Genomic DNA, 23,872 nt, shown 5'->3' on the forward strand with positions numbered 1-23,872 from the left:
ATATTTAGCAAATATTTTCATGAACACTAATAACATGCTATATATATTAAACTGTGAAGTAGTAAAGGAGCTATGAAAAAAATGAAGCATGGGCATGCCTCCCCATATGGAGTTTATTTTTAATGAGGGGGACCGTGTCACATAACATTGTGATAAAGTTATGAGTGGTATGACACAGTTTATTCTTTCTCTTACACTCCCCAAGTACCCACATTGCTCAGGATATAGAAGAATGAATGAGTTTCAGAGAAAATAACATTAAAGCTGTTTCTTAAAGAATCAGTAGGTCACCAAATCGAGCAGATTGAGTAGAAGGAGAAGTACAGTAGAAGACTTGGAGAGAGGCCAATGCTATTACCTGCAGTGGAGGGACTCAACTATAAAGGATGTTATCTGAGGACAGTAGGCTTGGGACACAGAGTGAGTGTGAAGCAAAGAGGGGCTGAGGTTGAAGACAGGATTGCCAACAGGTTTTTTTTGTGTTTGTGCTGAGCAGTTTGGACTTAACACTGTAGACTAGCACTGCCTGTGTGGTCTTGTATAATAATTTCCTAAAAATGTTCTGTTAAAAGTTTTTGGTTGAAAAATGCTTTAGTAAAACTGTGAAATCTGTTCCCATCTTTGGGATTCATGATTCATGTTAGGAAATAAGAGGTGTGGAGAAGACTTACAATAAGTAAAGCAGTTTAACTGAGCAATAGGGAGCCAATCAAAAGATTTAATGCAAGAAAGTATGCTAACAGGGCTTACATTTAGGAGCACATTCTGCCGGCACTGTAGAAATGAACTAAAGGAAGGGAAGCCTGGGAGAAGGGAGCGGTATCACATGAGTCCATGGGACAGTGACGAGACTCAGAGAAAGAAGTGCCGATGGAGATGGCAAGACTCAGAATGTTTCTCAGGAAGAGGTAGGAGCTGCTCAATGAAAATAATGAATACCACAGCTTGTTTTCCATTGGATTAGCAGAAGCTTTGTGGGAGCGGTAGATTGCCATGGATGGTGGTAAAACTACCTATCAAAGATTGAATATCTACTCTCCGTTTCACAGTGGGTTAGACACTGGAAGCATGTCATTTTTTCTTCACAACGGTCAGCTAACTTGGAGTTTCTGAGGGTAGTGATCCTCATAAAGCTTAGGTAAACTAACCCATAGTCATTACTTAGCAGCTACAAAGATGGAACATGGTACAGATTTTCCAGCTCCAGAGACTCTAATTACAGTGTAGGGACCAAGAGCACGCTCTGGACAAGAATGTGTATTGGGAAGGGTCACCTCAGTGCTGCTGCAGATAGTGGCAAATTGATGTTCCCAAAACCAGCACTCTGTTTGGGAAAGAGTTTGAACCTACACGGTCCTGCTTTACACATGAGAAAGTTTTCTGTAGCAGTGAGGGAAAGGTGGATGTTATAAAATGCCATTGTGGCCAAATGTGTGCAATGCTGCCCTATTTTCAAAGAGCCCATTCAGCCAGTAAACTCATTCTTCACAACTTTCCCCAAAATCAGGATGGAGAATGGAGTTTGCTTAACTGCTGAACCTGGTGGCATAACGCCATTGCACAAACATTTGTGCATCTAGTGTATTACACAATACTTTGGTTTGCACCAGGGCCCTATATTCATTCATTTCAAACCTAATTGTTAAAGAAGCTGTAATTAAATTCCCCAGACTTCAGAAATGGAATCCATAGTCAGTGATGAGTACATGGTCCAGCCCTAGAGCTGGGACAGGAAGAGGAGCAAGTAATGACCACAGAGGGAATGTGTGTGTGTGTGTGGGGGGATGACCAGGGAATGCTAAGGGAAGAAGACAGCCATTTCTGGAAGAAAAAGTGTTCAAAGGTAAAAAAAATATCACATGCTAAGTAGCAAATGTAGGAAAAGCAGACACAGATAGCGTGGTAGGAAGAGCAAGGAAACGCTTTTAGTCATCTATTTATTTCACAAAATGTGTTAGGTTTCTTCTATGTGCCAAGATTTGTGCTTAAGTCTGGGCAAACTGAAATACACAGGACAGAAATATATACATGGAAATGCTGATCTGATATTTCCTACCTAGCTTCTGCTGTAAAGCCTTAAAAGATATTCTTTCCTTGTAACCAAGGAATCCTCTCCAACACCACACTGAGGGGCTGCCAAAGAGAGAACTGGGGTCTCAGTACACAGCAGGTGAGTGTTACCACAACCATAGAGCAGGGTGGGGATCAAGTAGCTCAGTTTATAAGAGATGCTGGTGCCTAGAATCTTTCCTGTTACATTCTTGGGATGGTACGTGCTGATTGCTGGGTGATTTTGACATCAGCACAGATATTTTTTGAAACGTTAATTGATTGACTCCTGTCAGCCTGGAACCACTATCACTCCTGCTGAGACTTGGAGTAATATTTCCTGGAACCCACTTTTTTTTGTGAGGGAAACTAGCAAAAGAGTCTTGGAAGGTAGAAGTGAAGCAAGCCATTAATTTCCTGAGGTAGTAGAAGCCAGGTGGATGTAGACAGATGAGAGAGTCCTGGAGGTTTCCTGTATAGTTTCCCCAAGAAATCAGGATTTGAATACTCTTATTTCTTAATAATAAATTCCCAAGTAAACAACAATCTAAAGGGTATTAGTTAAAGATAGTAATGTAAAAATATACCTAACTAAAATACATTTCTCATTATAAAACAGCTGCACAGGAAGTAAAATTATATAGTGGAATTTGATGTCGGGGCATCACCTTCCTCAAGAATTAACAGAGAGATAAAACATTCAACCAATTTATAATATCACTACAATGTCTCTCTTTTGGGGAGAAACAGAGCTAGATGTCTCTTTCTCAAGTTTCAACAAAGAGCTAGATAAAAAGATGAACTCAATCAGGGAATAACCTTAATTTTTACTTTTTTAGATATCTGGCCAATAATCCCAATTTAGACAGAAATAAAGACATTTCTAACCAAGGTGAAAGAGAGAGAGAGACATAACAGGTTCACAATATAATGAAAAGGACTGATTGTAGTTCCAGTGACCTCTCACACTGCCTCTGAGGAATATTCTAAAGGCTAGGAAGGTAAAAGCCAGGTGCTTTCATACATGGTAGAGACAGACAAAGAAAGCCAAAGATAATCAGAGGTGAAGCACTGAAGACAAACTTAATTCATTGCTACTATTACAGATGGGGCTCAACCTGAATCCAATCACAGTAGCAAGCCAGTAGCCACGGCCAGGGCCACTATCACAGCAGCCTCCTGGCCTATGCAGGTTCGCATTGGATTCGGACAGTCGGTAAAGAAACAACGGAGACACAAACTGGTGGGCCATAATCTTTAATCCTAGCTTGCACCCGGCAGGCAAGTAAAAATACACACTGGGCTCCAAAACCCAGTCACATTCAGTGCTCACAAAGCCACTGACTTATCCGAGTTTCCTAGAATCAAAGGTTTCTAGCTCACCAGCCTTATTCTCCTCAGTTCCCCATCTCCTTCCGTATTCCAGATACAAACTCTCCACAAACTGGCTCCTCTCTCAGCACTCTGCCATCTTGGCTGCTTCTCCTGGCCTACTCCACGTGGCCTCTCTCTGCTCTCTGCTCTGCTCTCTCCTCTAACGATAATCTCAGGAACCAAGAGCCCAAACTCTCGTTCCGTCCCCATTTTATAGTGTAGCTTCACAACCTCTAATCCAATATACAAAATAGGGAAGTCTCTACTACAGAGTCACCTTCTGAGGCATGATTGGATTGTACCACCCCACATCAAAAAGGGTGGGAAAGGCTTAGTCCCAAAACCAAGCCCCAGGCTACAAGGATTCTCAACACACATTAATATCACCTGGGCGATGGCCTCCTTGTGTCGTCTTTAACAAAGTGAGCATAATACATTTTATCTGCCCAACAATGACCACATGAGGAAAGATGAACCATTCTTCTACCACCATTAACTGACTTAAACTCAGCCCTATAAGGGAGTGATTCTATTCAGGATGAGAAATATTGAAGAATTTTATGATCACAATATTTAAAAGACACAGCATTCTAATATGGGTGTCTGAAACAATATGAGAGAACAGGTTTATACCCCAATGGAACTGTTTTCCTTGGGGCTGTAGCATTACATTCTTTGAACTGATCCAATTGATGCTGATCTTCAAGGTAATCCTATTTTAAAATGTCAAACTAGGATCAAGAAATTAACTATTTGAGAGACTCATTCATGGTAGCATTTTTTTGTGTGTGTATTTTTCTGAAGCTGGAAACGGGGAGGCAGTCAGACAGACTCCCGCATGCGCCCAACTGGGATCCACCCGGCACGCCCACCAGGGGGCGATGTGCTGCCCATCCGGGGCATCAATCTGTCGAGACCAGAGTCACTCTAGCGCCTGGGGCAGAGGCCAAGGAGCCATCCCCAGCACCCGGGCCATTTTTTCTCCAATGGAGCCTCGGTTGCTGGAGGGGAAGAGAGAGACAGAGAGGAAGGAGGTGGGGAGGGGTGGAGAAGCAGATGGGTGCCTCTCCTGTGTCCTGGCCGGAATCAAACCCGGGACTTCCGCACGCCAGGCCGATGCTCTACCACTGAGCCAACCGGCCAGGGCGCATTTTTATAGCATAAAGGTAAAGCAGTTAATAAGTCACTAATTGCAGGCTATGTATATTTAAAAGGCATAACATTAAACTTTTTTTAAAAATAGCAAATAAATATAAGAAAAACTTTCATGCCAGGGCCATTTCCTCTGAAAGAAAAAAACCCTTCTGTAGGAGCTGGCCAGAAAAAATACATTTTAGCCACATGCAGAAAAAGACGCTGTGGTCATGTTGCTGAAGCAAAGTTTTGGGTAGTTCCAAAACATGAGTTTTTTCTCTCTGCTTTTCCATTTTCTACTCTACGTCTGAATCCATTTATGTTGATTGAAGCCTAAGGCAGGTTGTAAATCCTGCCCCATGCCCCTAAATGCCTCCATCTGAATTGACCTTGATGAAAGTGAGACATAGCACCTGATGTGAACATTGCCCAGTCCTGATTTTACCAGGGATCCTGAATGTTCTTCCATCACATTAGGCAAAGGCCCTTTTCTTCCCAACCATTAAATCAATGCAGGTTCTAGTACCTTGAGCCAGTCCTCATTGCCCTCCCTCCATCATGTAAGCCAGCAGTTCTCAGCCCTTTTTATCTCATGGCACACGCAAACAATTACTAAAGTTCTGCAGCGTACTGAAAAATATATTTTTGACTATATATATATATATAATTTTGATTCATTCACATTGACTATTGTGTTAGCTATTGTCATTTTTTTATTTGATAATTTAAGAGGGAGTGTTTGGCCTTAACAGTTTTCTGATTAATAGTCAGGTATTGCATGTTTTAAAAATTCTTGCGAGCCCTGGCTGGTTGGCTCAGTGGTAGAGTATCGGCCTGGCGTGCAGGAGTCCTGGGTTCGATTCCTGGCCAGGGCACACAGGAGAAGCCCCCATCTGCTTCTCCACCCCTCCCCCTTTCCTTCCTCTCTGTCTCTCTCTTCCCCTCCCACAGCCAAGGCTTCATTGGAGTAAAGTTGGCCCGGAAGCTGAGGATGGCTCTGTGGCCTCTGCCTCAGGCACTAGAATGGCTCTGGTTGCAACAGAGCAACACCCCAGATGGGCAGAGCATTGCCCCCTGGTGGGCATGCCGGGTGGATCCCGGTCAGGCGCATGTGGGAGTCTGTCTGACTGCCTCCTCGTTTCCAACTTCAGAAAAATACAAAAAATAAATAAAAAAGAGAGAAAAAAAATTCTTGTGACACACTGGTTGAAAATTGCTGATGTAATTCCTTGGCTCTTGGATTACTCCTAAAGGATTTTAGGAAGTAATTGTCACTGACTCTTAGATTTCTAATTGCAATGATAAAGAGGGAGTGTTTGGCCTTTACAGTTTTCTAAAGTGCCTCTATTGAAAGCATAAAATATTGTGTCAGGAATGACTGAGAGTGGATATTTGTTCTTTATATTTGATTCAAATGAGGTTTTTTAAAAGCTAATGCTTATTTGCAAGATTAATGCAGGCTATAATCAATATAGTCAAACTTTAGCACTTGACTGCATTTAAGACTAAAAGTCCAGAGAACAATAATTGGATAAGTCCAGAGAACAATAATTGGATATTTAAAAATACGGAGTGTGTCATAATGCTTTTTCATCTCATGGTGCTAAGCACCAAAACACCAACTGAAATGGCTTGACAAAAAAGTACTACTTCTCTCTGCCTTTTTTTTTTTTTACAGAGTCAGAGAGAGGGATAGATAGTGACAGACAGGAACGGAGAGAGATGAGAAGCATCAATCATCAGTTTTCCATTGTGACACCTTAGTTGTTCATTGATTGCTTTCTCATATGTGCCTTGACCATGGGGCTATAGCAGACCGAGTAACCCCTTGCTGGAGCCAGCGACCTTGGGTCCAAGCTGGTGAGCTTTTGCTGAAACCAGATGAGCCCGCACTCAAGCTGGCGACCTCAGGGTCTCGAACCTGGGTCTTCCGCATCCCAGTCTGATGCTCTATCCACTGTGCCACCACCTGGTCAGGTAGCACTACTTCTCTTGAAGTTTTAGATTATTCTCTCTTCCTGCGACCTCTTCTAGCATGTATTGATGTGGGTAGCCCACGTATCCACAGTACCTATACAGTATAATTTCATGTACATATCTTACATTTTTATTGGTGTGTTTTGCTGTCCCAGTGATTGCCATCAACCTTTCAGACCGCAGTAAAATCAGGCTACAATACGGAGCTGGACAGTGAACAGGAACAGTAATAGCCAGGTTGCCAATATACCGAACTTCAAGCAGACCTTTGACCATGCCTGTTGATCAACACAGAAATTCCATTTCAACAACCTGCTACATATAGAATAGTTGCTTTAGGCCAGAGGGATTTCCAACCACCTGTCACACCCAAGAAACTTTTAAGTACATCTTGGGTTTGCAGAAAGTCTTCTAGAAAGTAGGGAAAGCAGTGAAGGTCAGAGGAAAGACTGGTCTTTGTGGTCTGGCATCCCAAGATATATGATCTTGGGCAAGTTTCTGTCCTTCACTGAGCATTCATGTTCATGTCAATAAAATGAAAATACTAGCAGATAACCTTTCATGATAGCTTGTGAGTACTCAATGAAGTAGAGAATAAAAAGTACCTGGCTTAATAAATGTTAGTCTTTTTAAAATTTTTGAGTTTTTTTTAATGAAAATAGTTTCTAAGTTTTAAGGAGAAATGTCTCCTCTCTCCTTACTCTCATCTATTCACCTTTCCCTGCCTCTGGCAAAAAAAAAAAAAAAAAAAAAAAAAAAAGAGTTATCATATTAGAAGCAAAGTAATAGATCTCATGGGAATGGGTAGATTTATGCTTACTCTTGGGTTCTGTGTCATCATCTCTTATTTAAGACCCTAGACGGTCATCCCCTTAAAAAAGGGAAAATCTCAATGATAAATAAGTAAGCCTAGTTCTCCACTGAGAGCAGCAAATTCCCTGCATGAAAGATTTCTTTGGCTTCTAATAAAAAATGCGTGCTGCTCTTTATTTTGTCCCCAAAGTGCCCCCTGAGAGAATATTTATCATCTTTAAAGCAAAGTTGCTGTGAGCTGCTGTGTCCATTCTACCACTGAGCCTCAGGCACACTCTTAAACCCCTCTGTCAGTCGGAGAGGCACACCACAGGCTTTTAGTGTCATTTTTTTAAGGCCATATGCCCACAGCCAGATCTAATTGATATCATTAAGTCCTAAGTATCCCACACCAATATTCCCACCCTTCTATTTCAATAATCATGTGAGGTTCCCTTTGCCTAGCAAAAATGGGGTTTTGTTAAGCTCTTTGTCCTAGACCATGTTTGTGTCACATCTCTTAGGTCACCTAGTAATGTCCCACCATTGCGTTTTTAATTTAAAACTCAGTCACAATTTAAATGTTTTCTGGGCGTATAGTATAGAACTTCTCTCTACACAGGTTGCTGGATAAAAGACTAATTTCAGAAACAGCCTCCCTTTCTCTCCAGTAAATTTTTTTGGTACAGTTAAAGTATTTGGGGTTTATTTCTCCTTCTATTTCTTCAATATTTATAATGTTTGTTGGATATATAAGCTTTCAAAACACTGTAAATTACCCATCAGCTCACTAATTGGACAGAATCTGAAATGCTCTATCACTTTGTGGTTCTATGTTTCCCGACCTTAAGTACAGGCTTACTTTTTTTGAAAGAAATTTACATGTTCAGGTCTGCTGCTTGGATTCAATAAAACTTTTTCAACTGGAAAGAGCCATTTGAGTTTTGACATGATTGACACAAATTTCTAATAAGGCATTCTGGAAAGAGTATTGATATACGTACAAACTAGCCCTGATTTCCACGTGCAGAAATTCCATCCATGGCTGTTAGCCAGCAGTGATTACACATGTACTGGAATTAACACCTGGAATTGGTTTTCTCAATCACAGAATGACAAAGGCCAATTTTAGCTGGTTTAAAAAGTTTCCTATTAATAGAAGGATAGAGGTTAAAAGTGATATGACCTATTTGTTTTTAAAGTCTTCAGCTGACCTTTTATGGTCATTAATAATTTCAAGGAAAAGTCTTTCCATGTGTTATGCAACCAAGCAAATAAATAGTCTTGGGACCTTGGGAGTTCATTTTAAACCATCATTACATTTTAAGTAAGGCTTACTTTTACTATTGTCTTGAAGATTAAATAATAACTTTTTTATAGTCAATGAAAAATGAATGTTCTAAAATTAATAATTTTTACCAATTAACTTTCAAATACTTAGATCACTAAAAGATATCTTAGTACCATCTTAAACATAAAATATATGTTTTAGGAAAGATTTCTTCTTCATAAGTTCATGAAACATTTAAAACCTAGTATTCCATCTATACTGCTTACAAAAATTAGGGAATAATTCAAAATGAATATGAGGTGAAAAAATATCCCCTAATTTTTGTCAGCAGAATATTTTCAACAAATGAAATGAAATGTATGAAGAAGCAGGAAAGAGCTACATTTTTGAATTGCCAGACAGAAAAGCAGGCATCGTTTTCTTCTGACTCAGAGAGTCAATGGGCTACCGTACTCAGCCACTGACCTAAGAAAATAATACTTTACCGGAGTGGTGTGAGGGAGGAGGTTTGTAATTGCTGGGCTTAGAATCAGGAGGACATACACATCTGTCCCCCAAATGATTACCACATCTCACTTTTAAAATCAGACATACCTAATGCAAATCAATAAACCAATTCACAGGAAAGGCCAAAAAAGGGGACTACAGTCTGACAGTTCACAAATCTTTTGAAAGGTGTTTTCCAGGTAAACTGTTCTATAACCAGACTGCTAAGAGTCACAGATAAGAGAGGGGAAGAAAGCTTGTATTGCACTTCACTCACAGTTCTTCTCAGTTTAAGACAATGAATTAAATTCAGTGACAAACTGCATTGACTGAATATTGGGATACCTACCAACTTGACCTTTTTGGTTAACTTGGTTGTGCTAATTATTGAAGTAAGGGAGATTAAATAAGATAATAATGTAAGTTTTTTTTTTTCGGGTTTTTTTTTTTTTTGTATTTTTCCGAAGCTGGAAACGGGGAGGCAGTCAGACAGACTCCCGCATGCGCCCAACCGGGATCCACCCGGTACGCCCACCAGGGGGCAATGCTCTTTCCATCTTGGGGCGTCACTCTGCCGCAATAAGAGCCACTCTAGTGCCTGAGGGAGAGGTCACAGAGCCATCCTCAGCGCCCAGGGAAACTTTGCTCCAGTGGAGCCTTGGCTGTGGGAGGGGAAGAGAGAGACAGAGAGAAAAGAGAGGTGGAGGGGTGGAGAAGCAGATGGGCGCTTCTCCTGTGTGCCCTGGCCAGGAATCGAACCCGGGACTTCCTGCATGCCAGGCTGAGGCTCTACCACTGAGCAAACCGGCCAGGGCCTGTAAGTTGTTTTTTTTAAATCCTCAAAAGCAAAAGTTTTAGTATAAACCTCATTAATAGTCTTTTACTGACCCAGATATACCTAAAATACATGTACTGAAAGTCAGGAAGACAGGATTTCCTCATAAAGTTCATTTGGGAAAAAGCATATGCAAATCAAGAACAAAAGATTACAATTTAAATTGAGCTGCTGAATATTTATAGATTTCTCTATCACAGATTCTCTAAATCTTTATCTAGAATTTAACAGGATAAAGCATGCAAACAGTAATTTACCTAGGTCTGAATTCTCTGCCAGAAGCTGTTTAAAGGAAAGTAACTTGAGCTTTTTGATTTGGTTGTTGAAATTTGAAATGTGAAAAGAAGCTCACTCTGTTACCCTACAAAATAATTGTTGGATATGTTAAGACAGATTAGTGGAGAGAAAACAAAGCATGAACTGTTTAAAATGGCCTATAGAAAGTATCAAAGACAACTGAGTTCTTGCCAAAAAATGAATTCAGCAAATAAAAGAATTTCTATACTTTATATGTTTCTTAAGCTAAATTTTAAGTTAATTTGTTATATACATATTTTCATCATGTTATACATAAGTTTTCCACTAGCATTTTTCATTATCCACTTTCTCCATATTCTCAGCTCTACATATCAGAACACAGAATGCTGACTAAAGGACAAAACTGTGAAGACAGATTTGTTGAGAATTAAAATGAAGTTATAAGTAGTAGCAGAGTATTCTCTTCAAAATAGTTACACGCTTGGGAATTTCTCTAACACTGATTTGAAATGCTTATTTCTATTCAAAAATATCTGTAATCGTCAGAGCTGATACTGGATCAGAAAATTAAACATGATTTCTGAGATTATATTTTTCAATAGAATAAATAGAAGTAGATATAAATAAACATAGACAGACAATGTTTATTCTGAGAGGGTACTTGACTCACTAGGCTTTACTACTGTTATCTGATCGGAGCTGCCATTAATAAAGCCACGGATGGACCGTGGAGCTGCGTCTGCCATCTTGGATGCAGTAGTTCAGGCATGGAACTAAATCTAGCTGACAGGAATGTTAATAACAAAGGGCACTGAAGAGCCGTGAGCTTCACCACAACAAAAACAAAACTTCAAACTAATTACAGAGGCTATCACAGCAAATATCTGACTGCTGATCTGCAGGATAAGCTTATTAAGAAAGGTCTGTTCTGAGTCTCAGCATCACTAAAACATTCTGAAGTTTTACTTTATATTATCTGATTTTAACAAGCATGTTGCTAACATTTGATATATTTTTGTGTAACAGAGATCATTACTGATTGAACCATGGTCACAAAAATGTTCCTAGGATGATCTCATGAATGTGTTCATATCCAGACAGCTTTCCACAGAGGAGAATAGACCAAGGTGTTGAGGACTGAGTGATACCCTTCTCACCTGGCTCATTACCTAGACAAGGTCAAAATCAATATAAGGATATTAGGAGGACAAGAAGTCATCATAATATAATGACTGATCAGAATTAGTAAAGTGAAAGAATCCAAACCAAAGGAGATCTGATTGTGCATATGTATAGGTGATAGAAATAGATGATAGATAGATAGATAGATAGATAGATAGATAGATAGATAGATAGATACATACATACATACATACATACATACATATATACACAGATAAGTACATAGATACATAGATAATGTGTTTGTTTAATTTTCATAGAACTTGAGGCAGTCATGTTCCCTAAAATTTCATTTCCCAGTTACCAGCATGCCTAATAAAGCTCTGATACATTTTTATTCAATTTTTAATTAAATAGAAAAGTTCTCCTTAGTCCATAAAAACTCCTGCAGTTAATATCCTTTACAAGTTTATTGAAAGATTGTCTCTTCTAAAATGCTTAGTAATTATGGAAATATGTATATGTGTGTGGGTGTATTTACATGTTCTCATAATAGAATAATGAATATTAAATTCACAGTAGTACTTAGTTCTGGAGAGAGGCTGTTAAGTGATTGAACTAATTCCAAACTCGTTGATAAATATATAGATGCTGCTCCAGCTTATGTGCGTATTGTCTCAGCTTAGCCTCCCTTCCACTCCTCATCTCTACCTTCCCTCATTCAGGAGTCTTCAAGACCCAGGAAATAAGTGTTGACCCCTTTATCAGAGAAGAGGATCCAAAGTCACCTCCAGAAGTTTGGCTAGCATCAGCTGTATTTGTGCCTCTGTCCTCCTGCTGTTAGACAGATTATCACACCTAGGTCTGTTGTATATGTTTTGCTTATATTTTATTTCTTAGGTTGGAGTATAAATTTATGGGAGTTTACAATTATGAGTTAAATATACAACAAATAAAAGAAAGGAAAGGGGACCAAAATACAAGTGGACAATTGAGCATTCTTCTGTATTTGTGAGTTTTTTCTAAGCTTTGTGACTTATTGCATAACATATTTTAGTTCCTCTTCTACTTCTAACTGGGATCTGGCCAGAAAATGTATCTTGCATGCTTTTCTGGGAGACATAATTCTCACTGACATCATCAATACTGGGAGCACTGCCTGCGGAGTGAGATTCAATATTAATCATTATTAAATATCGAGCATGGACTGCATACTTTGGTTTACCTAAAACTCAGGAGACAAGACCTCTGGCCTAAGGATGTACATAAAGCTTCAATTAGGGAGACTGGCGAATTCAGCTGATGCGTAGACAGAAGAATCTATGTTCACTCTGTTGGCTGCCTAGCTGTTTCTATTTACATGCCTGTAAAATATAACCAGATCCTATTAATCCTGCTAGAAATCTTGGTCACAGAGCTATGGTTTATTATTCTTCTTGTTTTTTACTTTTATTATCTGTTTGCCTACTTTTAATGTATTCCCACACCTTACATTTCAATACCTTTAAACATTTTTTAAAATTTACTTTTCAATTACAGTTGACATATAATATTATACTAGTTTCAGATGTAAACTAGCTATGGGAAAGGCTAGCTCTAGGCACAGTCAAGTTATATGAAAAAAGTGAAGAATTGGAGGCATCAGGTACAGCTGATAGTAGGGAACCAGGTGATACTGGAAACAGGCATTCCTCTCTGAATGCCTCTTAGATCATATCCTACACTCTACAGAGTTGCTTATTCTTCCTTCCCCTTCACAGACAAAGGATAGACATGTACTTTCAGAAGACTGTCAGATTCACTTTAATCCTGGGAACACTATTATAGTTGAAAATGGAGTACCATATTGAAAATGAGACGATTTAGTCTCTTGTCCCCATATTTCTCTAGGTTCTGAATATTGGCAGTTCAGTTTATAGTCTGGGTAAGAGATTAGAGCAGGAGTTGGAAATAAAGACCTACTGTCTGTATTTGTAAAGTTTTATTGCAATGATGCCAAATTCTTCATTTGTCTATTGTCTATGGCTGCTTTTGTGCTACAGTAGTGAAGTTGAATAGTTATGACAAAGCCCATATAGCTGATAAAGCATAAAATATTATCTGGTCTCATATAGAAAGAGGTTGTTGACTTTTGTATTAACAATTCATTTCAAAGGAACTGACTCAGACAAGAGACAAAATCTATAGATTTAGAATTTCCAAATATAATGGCCAAATGAATGTATCCTACAGTGGAACCAGCAGTCCACAAAGCCTACCTGTATGAATAGAACTGTGGATTTTGCAGTGCTTCACTTCTCTTTAAATATAAAGAAACAGCCAAGGATTACCAGACATTTAAGTGAAGTCTCTAACATGAAATACAAAAATTAGAAAAAAAAATGGAAAAGTAAATAAAGAAATCAAAATAAAAAGAGTCAATGGGGATAACAGAAGAAAATTCCAAAATGAATAAAGAAAAATAAATATATAAACACATATGGAATATCCTTAGAAACTAAATTGCATCCATTAAACAGGAATGGGGGCTACACACACACAAAAAAGTACTCAGATAAGGAAATTTTTCCTGAGTAAGGGTATACAAATATACAAGACCAGAAGAAATTCTAGAAGGTAAAGTGTTTTTTTTTAAATCTAGAAAATTGTACAACAAAAAGAGGAAAATATTAAAGAAGTCCAGGAAGTTTCTAAAACAGAAATGCTAATGTTTCCAGACTGAGAGCAGAAACTAAGTGCTCACCACAGTGTAAGAAAATATTCATATTTTTTCTAAGATTTTAATACAATAACTGATTAATAATCCAGACTCAGCCTTTCAAACTGAGCAGAATTTATATAATATAGATTTTGGAAGAAGCACAAATATTTACAGTCAATAAAACCAGTTTTTTTTGTTGTTGTTGTTCTAGTAACCTGATTTATAGATTTGTATTTTTGTTGCAAACTCTAATTCTTTATCAAATTGGAAAGGTTTTTTCACAAATCGTTCAGTAGCTCATCAATCCACATGACATTTTAGGATGTTCAGTGGTAGCTTTGTCTCCTCTGAGGCAGTATAGTGGTTTGGCTACAAATAGTCACAGTAAGTCTTCACTCTTCAGAAGAAATCTAGTAGAGTGCATTTGACCAAAATAGTACTTTTATAGTAGTGATATGTCTCAAACATGTGACAAACATGAGTATGAAATAGAGTTAACATATTTCTTCCTCTTCTTTTTGTACTTTACAGAGATAAAATTCAAAGCATAATGTTTAGTTAATGTTTTTAGTGGTCACTTTAGTAGGTTTATATGTAGGAATGGAGAATTTTTTAAAACCAAATTGGAAGTGTGGATTGTTTGCAGAAGAGCTCAGTGTCTGAGTCTTAAAATATAACCAGTCAGTATTTTAAAATTCCATTTCATTTAGAAATGTTAAATTGTAACCATGTCTTGAAATAAAATAAGAAATAAATTAAATGTGCTATGTGTTCACATTATTTCCACCTCAATTATGGCTTAAAATGGATTTCAAAATGTCTTCAAATTTAGCATTGGGGACTTTGTATACATTTTGATCTTAGCATGTTTAAACTTAATCCATAAGTATTAACTCATATCAGTTTGCAGTCTTTTGTATCAACATTAATGGCTCTACATCTTCCCAGGCAAAAACACATGATATCTTGGAAAAAAATGGTTCAATTTTTGAATTCTCTCAGTTACAGTGCTTCTCGTATTTGCCCCTTCCTCTATTACCATAGCTACTACTTGAGGTCAGACCCAGTGACATTAGTGCTATGCTAATACAGTAGGAGGCTGAGAGGTCTTTGTGTTTTGAGCCTCTAATCTACTATATCTGGCAGAGTAATTACATGGAATCACTCCTTTGTTCAAAACCCTCGGTAGTTCCTAGGATCTTTTTGTTTCTAGTGACTTCTGAAATGTTCAAAACTTATTATTACGGCAGTCAGTAAGCATATAATCTACCATCAATGTCTAATTCTGACTCTGAATACAAAGACACACACACACAGACACATGGACCTCTCAGTGTTAACTGACCATCTCCCTTGCTCTTCCACTTACCCCTTTTTCTTCTACAGAGCTCTCTCTGCTCCATTCTGTTATCTTACATAGGCCAAAATGCAATATAAAGGTTACAAAATGTCTGTGGGTCAAATATAAGCTTTAGATATATTTTGTTATACTGACTGTATGTGCATATGTATAATTTATGACTTTAGGTATAGAATATAATCAGGATGAATATTATATATATTTTTATAAATTATACTTATAAATATGTTATGTATATACATACACATAAAGTTTTTCAGAATTGTAAAGGATAGAGGTTGCACATAAAAATTCAAATTTGTGGCCTCTCTTAAGAAATCAGAAACCTTTGCCCTGTAAAGATCTTCATACTACATGCTAATAACCAGTTAGAATTAAGGAAGGGTTTTTCCTTTTGAAAAGAATGCACACTCTCTCCAATATTTCTTGGTCTCTACTACTCCCCTTTGTCTACAAAAGGACCACCCACTTTGTTCATGTATATCATTCCTTCACCCCCTGTATTCCATAACATCTGATTATTCCATTCCTTGGAGAGCCCTGATTTCTTCAAACTTTGTACTTGGTAGTTATATTTGCACACATGTTTTTGCCTCACACTTTCTGCAACTATCTTAATAAAATTCTCCTTTGGACCCTCACAGATCTAGCCATATACAAATACCTTGTTATTTGATATGATCTTGTATCACTACTTCAGCCTCTCATAACACGTTTTTATTCCAAGTGTGAAAACCAGTCTTCATTAGTAGAAGAGTGAGAGTTGTTCAAGGGCAGAGAGTTTTTGATTCTAAGGGAGTCAACCTATTAAACCCAAATTACTTTGAAGATTGTAAATTTGGAGGCACTGCTCATCTTTTTAAAGTTGATAAAACAGAGTTTAGTCTCATGAACTCTTGGTCTTAGACTTGTTTGAATGGTTTAAGCATATAGCTCCTAGGAATTAGAAAGAGTGGAGTAATATTCAATAAATTGGCTGAATAGAATGTAGCTACTCAAACAGAATAAAAATTGACTAATGGGTTACTTGAACATTAATAGCATATCTCTTAATCAATTAGGAGCCCCAACATTCTTCATCATTTGATCTAGAAGGAGAGAAACATAAACAAATCCTCTACTCCTTAAATTTGTACCTTCATTTAACCTTCTAAATATTCTTGCTTTCATTTTCCATTCCTCAGCTCTGAAAAAAATGAATGGTAAGCTCATCAAAAATATTAAAGCTCACTTGTTGCAAATTAGTCAAATGGAATTGTCATGCCTCATTAATAATAGGAATGTATCATTTGCAATCAATCAGCTACTCATTGATAGAAAGAGCAAGGCTGTCTTCATTTTTTTTTTTAAATACCATTTAGTTAAACTGAGAGTCTTTCTACATGTTTTATAATTGTTTTACAAACCATTTTAAAGTTTCTGTCATTTTTACTGCTTTAGAAGAGCACGTTTCTGTCATGTCTACGTGACTACAAGAGAATCAGATTAAATTAAAAGGTCTGAGTTTGGCTGCTTTATTCACTACTAAGTGATTTCTTCTTTTCCTTGAACTTTTGTAAAGCAAACAGTAATGTCAAGTTTTGAAGGCAGAGGCATTTTGTATTACTCATTACATGTATGTGTAAGAATTTAAAATGAGCCACTTTGACTAATAACAGCATGAGCATGGGCAGGCAATGTTTCACTTTTTAACTCCCTTTGATGTCTGATAATTTTTGCTAAACCAGCAAGACCTATTAAGCTAGCCTGTTTTTTATTCTTAGTGACTTCCTAAGAATCCCAAGCCAAGAAATAATCTTTATTCCAATTTTTTCCCTGCAGAATTAAAAAAACATAGGAGTTTCAAGAATTAAGTGAAAATCAATTGCTTTCAAAAAAAATGAAAAAGTAAGATATAAGATATAATTAGTTTTGAGATCTGCATAGCTGTTATTTTAAACATAATTTTTAAAACATTTAAAGGTCCCTGTGTTAAAAAAAGGTATGGGCACAGTATCATATGTAAACAATTAATTTTTAAAAATTCATAAATTGTTAGCTTCTGTTTATGGTTAGTGGGCTGATTAGTAAGTATTTTAATTATATTCTTTTTTTTTGTTTTCTTTTAGATAAATTTTTACTGACATATATGTACCAAAAGAAAAATATGCAAATCATAATTATACAACTTATTCTGTATAATTATATGCAAAGTGAGCCCACTCGTATAACCAGTACTCAGATTAAAAGGGGAGAATTTTGTAAGCAGCCCTGAAATCTGCTCATACTTCCTTCCAGGCACTCTCCTCTGAAAGGTAAGTCACAACCTGAATTCTAACACATAGATTAATTTTTTGGTTTCTCAAAATATATTGTGAACTTTTGGGGCTTTATTTTAATCTCTCTGTTATATCTTTAAATTTATCTATATTATTACCTAAAGCAATAATTTGTTCAATCTAATGATGTATAGTCTTCCATTGTATGAATCCGATACAAAGTACAGGTATTTGATTTGGTTCTCCTTAGAGGCTACTACAAATAGTATGGTCATAACACAATTAAATATGACTTTCTGTTGGGCATACACCTATGACTGGCATCACTAGGTCAAATGGTAGGCATTTATTGAGCTTGGTGGATGTTGCCAAACAGTTTTCCCAAGTGACGTTTCCAAATTATACTCCTGCAAATAGTGTATGAGAATTCCAGCTATTTTACAACCTTGCCAACTCTCGGTAGTTTTTACCTTTTTCATTTCAGTCATTATTGTAGGGGAATAGCAGTATCATGTTGTGACCTAACTTATATTTCTGTAATGACTAATTAAGTTAATCACCTTTTCATGAGTTTATTTGCTATGCTGGTTGGTATTCTAGGAGTTTGAACAAACAAATCTGTTTCAGATGCAGTCTTAACATTAGGGCTCAAACTGTCTTTTTTTGTGAAAATGAGACTGTACTAATGGATCTGCAGCCTACATGTCAAGGGGAATAAAACTGTTAATCAAAAGCATTTCTCCTACATTCTCCCAATCTCATCATGCCTATCCTCAAACTTGTAAAAATAGATTGGTATGGAGAGGTTTGGTAGAGATAAAAGAGATGTCTAATCTACCTAAAGAAAAAATGTCATGACATTCATAATTTTTCTACTGTGGAAAATATATTTAACCTCAAAATTTTCAATTAGACTTACAAACAAAACAAAAAAGAACACTGTTTATGTCAGAACACAGAGCTGCCAAAGCGGAGACTGAGAAAAAGATGAGGCAGAACACAGTCCTTCCCTGCATTCTGTGGTCCACATGAAAAAGGTAAACTCCACAGATGTCAGCCAACTAAGATTGTGCTGAAAGAAGTCAAAGCCAATGCACATGCAGATAATCAGGACTTCCAAAAGATAGCAAGGGCCCTAAAATAAGAAAGCACCAACACCAAAGGTGGATAATGGATAACAGTAGCATGGGCCACACAGAAAAAAATAGAAACTATTCTCTTGGCCACCCTAGTTGAGATGCCTTACCAGATACTTAGCAAAGAGAGTCTAGAAAATTATATTGTAGCAAAGATGTACAGGATTTAGACAGCATATGTACAGGAGTGGAACAGATCAGGTATAGAGGAAAAAGAACACCTTAAAGTGATTGTGTTCTTCAGATAAGTTATCTTTGATCTCTTCTCTCCCCAACCCAAGCTATTTTTGGAGCCTGAGGCTGATGTGCTCAGACCAACTAAGCTATCCTCAGCACCTGGGGCCAATGCTCAAACCAATCAAGGCACTGGCTGCAGGAGGAGAAAAGGAAGAGAAGGGGGCTAGAAAAAGGGAAAGAAGCAGATGGTTGCTTCTCTTGTGTGATCTGACTGGAAATCAAATCCAGGACATCCATACACTGGAATGATATTCTATCCACTGAGCCATCCAGCCAGGGCCTTTTTATTTCTATTTTAAAAAAGACAAAAAACAAACAAACAAACAAAAACACTAGCAGTTTTTTTTTGTTTTTTTTTTTTATCTTCTAAGGCCAGTAGCCATGGCCACCATCACAGCCACCTAGCCCATGCAGGTTCGCATTTGATTCTGACACATAGTAATGAAACAATGGAGCCAAGAACTGATGAGCCATCAGCTTTAATCCTATCTTGCACCTGGCAGGCAAGAAATACACACTGTGGGAAAACACTTCCCTTTCCATTCAGGGCTCCAAAGCCACTGACTTATCCGAGTTTCCTAGCATCAAAGGTTTGTACCTCTGTTCCCATCTCTTTCTCTTGGCACAAACTCTGCACAAAGTGGCTTCTCCTTCAGCACTCTGCCATCTAGGCTGCTTCTCCTCCTCTCCATGTGGCCTTTCTCTGCTCTCCTCTAGCATGGGCCCCTCTGCCCCATTTTATAGTGTAGAAATCAAAACCTTTAATCCAATATACAAACAAGGAAGTCTTTGATACAAAGTCACTTATCTGAGGCATAATGGGATTCCTCATGAGAGTTCACCACCCCCTATCATGCAACAGTCAAGGGTGTGGGGAAATGCTTAGTCTTAAAACTAAGCCTTAGGCTATAAGGACCCTGCCTGCTTACAGCCTGTTCCCCACACCCAGTGCAAACTATAAGCGAGCAAACATATATATCATATTTACAAACTTATTTGACCAACAGATCTCTTCTTTAATAGTGGTAAACTCAAATAGCCTAAGTGAAGATTTATCTAAAACAGAGTAAATTAAGGAAGAACAAAAAGGAAGAGAGATAATTGGGATAGGTAATTTGGAAAGATAAAAGAGACAGAACTAATAAGCCAGAATTTCTTGAACATCTTTTGTGCCCAGAGCTGGGGAGTGAAGCACCAGTTTGAGAGGACATGCATGAGCCAGCGGGCAGCAGTCCTCAGAGGCACTGTAAAGCCAGTAGCCACGGCCACTACTACAGCCGCCTGGCCCATGCAGGTTCGCATTGGATTCAGATAGTCGGTAAAGAAACAATGGAGCCAAGAACTGATGGGCCATTACCTGTAATCCTAGCTTGCACCCGGCGGGCAAGTAAAAACACACACTGGGCTCCAAAACCCACTCACATTCAGTGCTCACAAAGCTACTGACTTATCCGAGTTTCCTAGAATCAAAGGTTTCTAGCTCACCAGACTTATTCACCTCTGTTCCCCATCTCCTTCCTTCTCCCTGCATAAACTCTGCACTAACTGGCTTCTCACTCAACACTCCGCCATCTTGGCTGCTTCTCCTAGCCTCTTCCATGTGGCCTTTCTCTGCTCTCTGCTCTCTAATACTAATCTCAGGAACCAAGAGAGCAAGCTCCTGTTCTGCCCCTATTTTATAGTGTAGAAATCCAAACCTTTAATCCAATATACAAAATAGGGAAGTCTCTAATACAAAGTCACTTCTCTGAGGCATGATAGGATTGTACCACCCCACATCAAAAAGGGTGGGAAAGGCTTAATCCCAAAACCAAGCCCCAGGCTACAAGGATTCTGCCTGCCCACAGCCCACAGAGACACACATTAATATCACCTGGGCAATGGCCTCCACGTGGGCAGTGCCATCTTTAACAAAGTGAGCATAATATATTTTATTTGCCCAACAGGCACCCTGTGTCCCCTGGGGCCCCAGTGATACCATCATGCAAATGTTGTTACTGTGTACATCAGGGGTCCCCAAACTATGGCCCGCGGGCCGCATGCGGCCCCCTGAGGCCATTTATTCTGCCCCCGCCAAACTTCCAGAAGGGGCACCTCTTTCATTGGTGGTCAGTGAGAGGAGCACATTGACCATATCATTAGCCAAAAGCAGGCCCATAGTTCCCATTGAAATACTGGCCAGTTTGTTGATTTAAATTTACTTGTTCTTTATTTTAAATATTGTATTTGTTCCCATTTTGGCTTTTTTACTTTAAAATAACATATGTGCAGTGTGCATAGGGATTTGTTCATAGGTTTTTTTTTATAGTCCGGCCCTCCAACGGTCTGAGGGACAGTGAACTGGCCCCCTGTGTAAAAAGTTTGGGGACTCCTGGTGTACATGATACTCCACTTTTGTCAACCCAGCATTTTCTATGAAGTCAATAGAATACAGAGTCAGCATGAAGTTTTCTTTATTTTTTAAAATATGACTGTAAAGCCAGGAGCCACCATCGTGGCCATTCACATGCAGGTTCACATTGGATTCGGACAGTCGGTAAAGAAACAATGGAGCCAAGAACTGGTAGGCCATCATCTTTAATCCTAGCTTGCACCCGGCGGGCAAGTAAAAACACACATTGGGCTCTAAAATCCACTCACATTTATTGCTCACAAAGCTACTGACTTATCCGAGTTTCCTAGAATCAAAGGTTTCTAGCTCACCAGACTTATTCACCTCTGTTCCCCATCTCCTTCCTTCTCCATGAACAAACTCTGCACAAACTGGCTTCTCACTCAGCACTCCGCCATCTTGGCTGCTTCTCCTGGCCTCCTCCATGTGGCCTTTCTCTGCTCTCCTCTCTGCTCTCTCCTGTAATGATAATCTCAGGAACCAAGAGAGCAAGCTCCCGTTCTGCCCCCATTTTATAGTGTAGAAATCCAAACCTTTAATCCAATATACAAAATAGGGAAGTCTCTAATACAAACTCACTTATCTGAGGCATGATGGGATTGTACCACCCCACATCAAAAAGGGTGGGAAAGGCTTAGTCCTAGAACCAAGCCCCAGGCTACAAGGATTCTGCCTGCCCACAGCCCACAGAGACACACATTAATATCACCTGGGCAATGGCCTCCACATGGGCAGCACCATCTTTAACAAAGTGAGCATAGTATATTTTATATGCCCAACAATGACTAATACATTCTCTGCCTTTTGGTTCTAGGAATGGATCTTCCCTTTTGGCATTTTGACAAATTGGGCTTTTCCTTTGCCCTGTCTTCCCTGTCCTTCCCCACTTTGCCACACTATTCACCATTCCTATTTTTAGACAGACACCACTCTCTCCATGTATTTTGTGGGGGAATTTGCATGGGTGGGAGAAAGAGCTATTTTTTCCCGATGGTGTGTGATTGGGCATTTGTGGCATGCTGCAGTTGAGATTGTGTGTCAATTATTGAATTGTATATCAGTCTCATTTAATGTGACTCCCACATAAAAGTGTCTACCCAAATGTACACATTTATATATTTTATTTTATAGGTAGGGAATAAGGGTCATTCAGCTCTAAAATAACAACTGGCAGATCAGGGTTGGTGCCTGCCTACTGAGTAGTTTATTGAGAGCATAGTTAAATTAACATGAGCCTTGTCATAACACTTCAATTCATCTTTGGAACGGGATTCACAATTTGGCTGACATTTCCCCCCTTATTCTTTTGCTAAATGTATTTTCATTTTATTAAAGCAAGCTCAGCCTAGGCTTAACTTAGTTAGGAACTTGGACATAACATTAAACCTATTTTTTTTAATTAGAAATTCAGGCTTAAGAAATAAACTTGTAAATTAATGAAAGATTGTAAGGTGTTTAATTTGATAACTCTAAACACATTCCATACAAGGGAAACGCTGCCGTGTTCTCCCTTTTTGAGAGGAAACTAGAACGGCAGGACCGTCGGCCTACCTTTCTGAAACACTGAATCTCCCACTCGGTCCAGCCCTGGGGACTCTGTAAGATCATTTCTTATATTCTACTCTTTCAGATAAAAGTGAAGGGACAAAAAAGGAAACAACTTGGGGACTCTGAGCCATGTTTTATCAGAGGGAAGGTTAGCACTTCCCAGCTTACATGCTGATTCTTGTTAGGTCTCCAAATTAAAGAATTATTAGGTTTATTTTGATCATAGAAATCAATATCCTGTGAATAGTATGATACTCTAAATTAAACATCTACCCAGAATTTCTGCTTTCTGGGCCCTTTTAGACAGGCAAGTTGGGTTCCACCTCTTCTCTCACTCACTTCTCCCTAAAGACTGTAATTAAGTAATAGCTTCTGGGCTACTGTATCTGTTTTGGATGTCAGTAAAGATCTAGAGATCAGTGGGCAACATCAAGGCAAAAGTTCAGTTTTCATGAATAAATTTCGCCAGCCATGAAATTCAAATACATTCATCTGGATTCCTCATAGAAGGCTGGAATGTGAGGCCTCCCAAATAGAATCCCAGGGAGCAGCCTCAGCAGGGAAATAATGGTCTGGCAGAGACAGCTCTCCAGGAAGGGTAAGTGACAGCATCATGAAGCCAGAATCAGGACTCGTTACAGGAAATTCTGAGTGTTTTTCTCAGACACTACCACCCTGGGACCCCAGGCTTCCTGAGGGAAAGAGTCCAAATGAATACTTCTGGGACTTAATAAGCCAAACCACACAGATTTTGTGCTGAAAAATAGAAAGCAGCAACACTGGAAGTGGGCCAAGGTTGCAGGAAGGCATGAGCATATCATACAATATGGATGTCCAGGATGAAATATGGATGTGCCCATATGATGAACAGCATACGGCCAGAACACAAAACACATCTGCCCTTTGACATCATGTGTCAGGC

Source organism: Saccopteryx leptura, unplaced genomic scaffold, assembly GCF_036850995.1.
Source record: "Saccopteryx leptura isolate mSacLep1 unplaced genomic scaffold, mSacLep1_pri_phased_curated manual_scaffold_20, whole genome shotgun sequence".
Taxonomy (NCBI): Eukaryota; Metazoa; Chordata; class Mammalia; order Chiroptera; family Emballonuridae; genus Saccopteryx; species Saccopteryx leptura.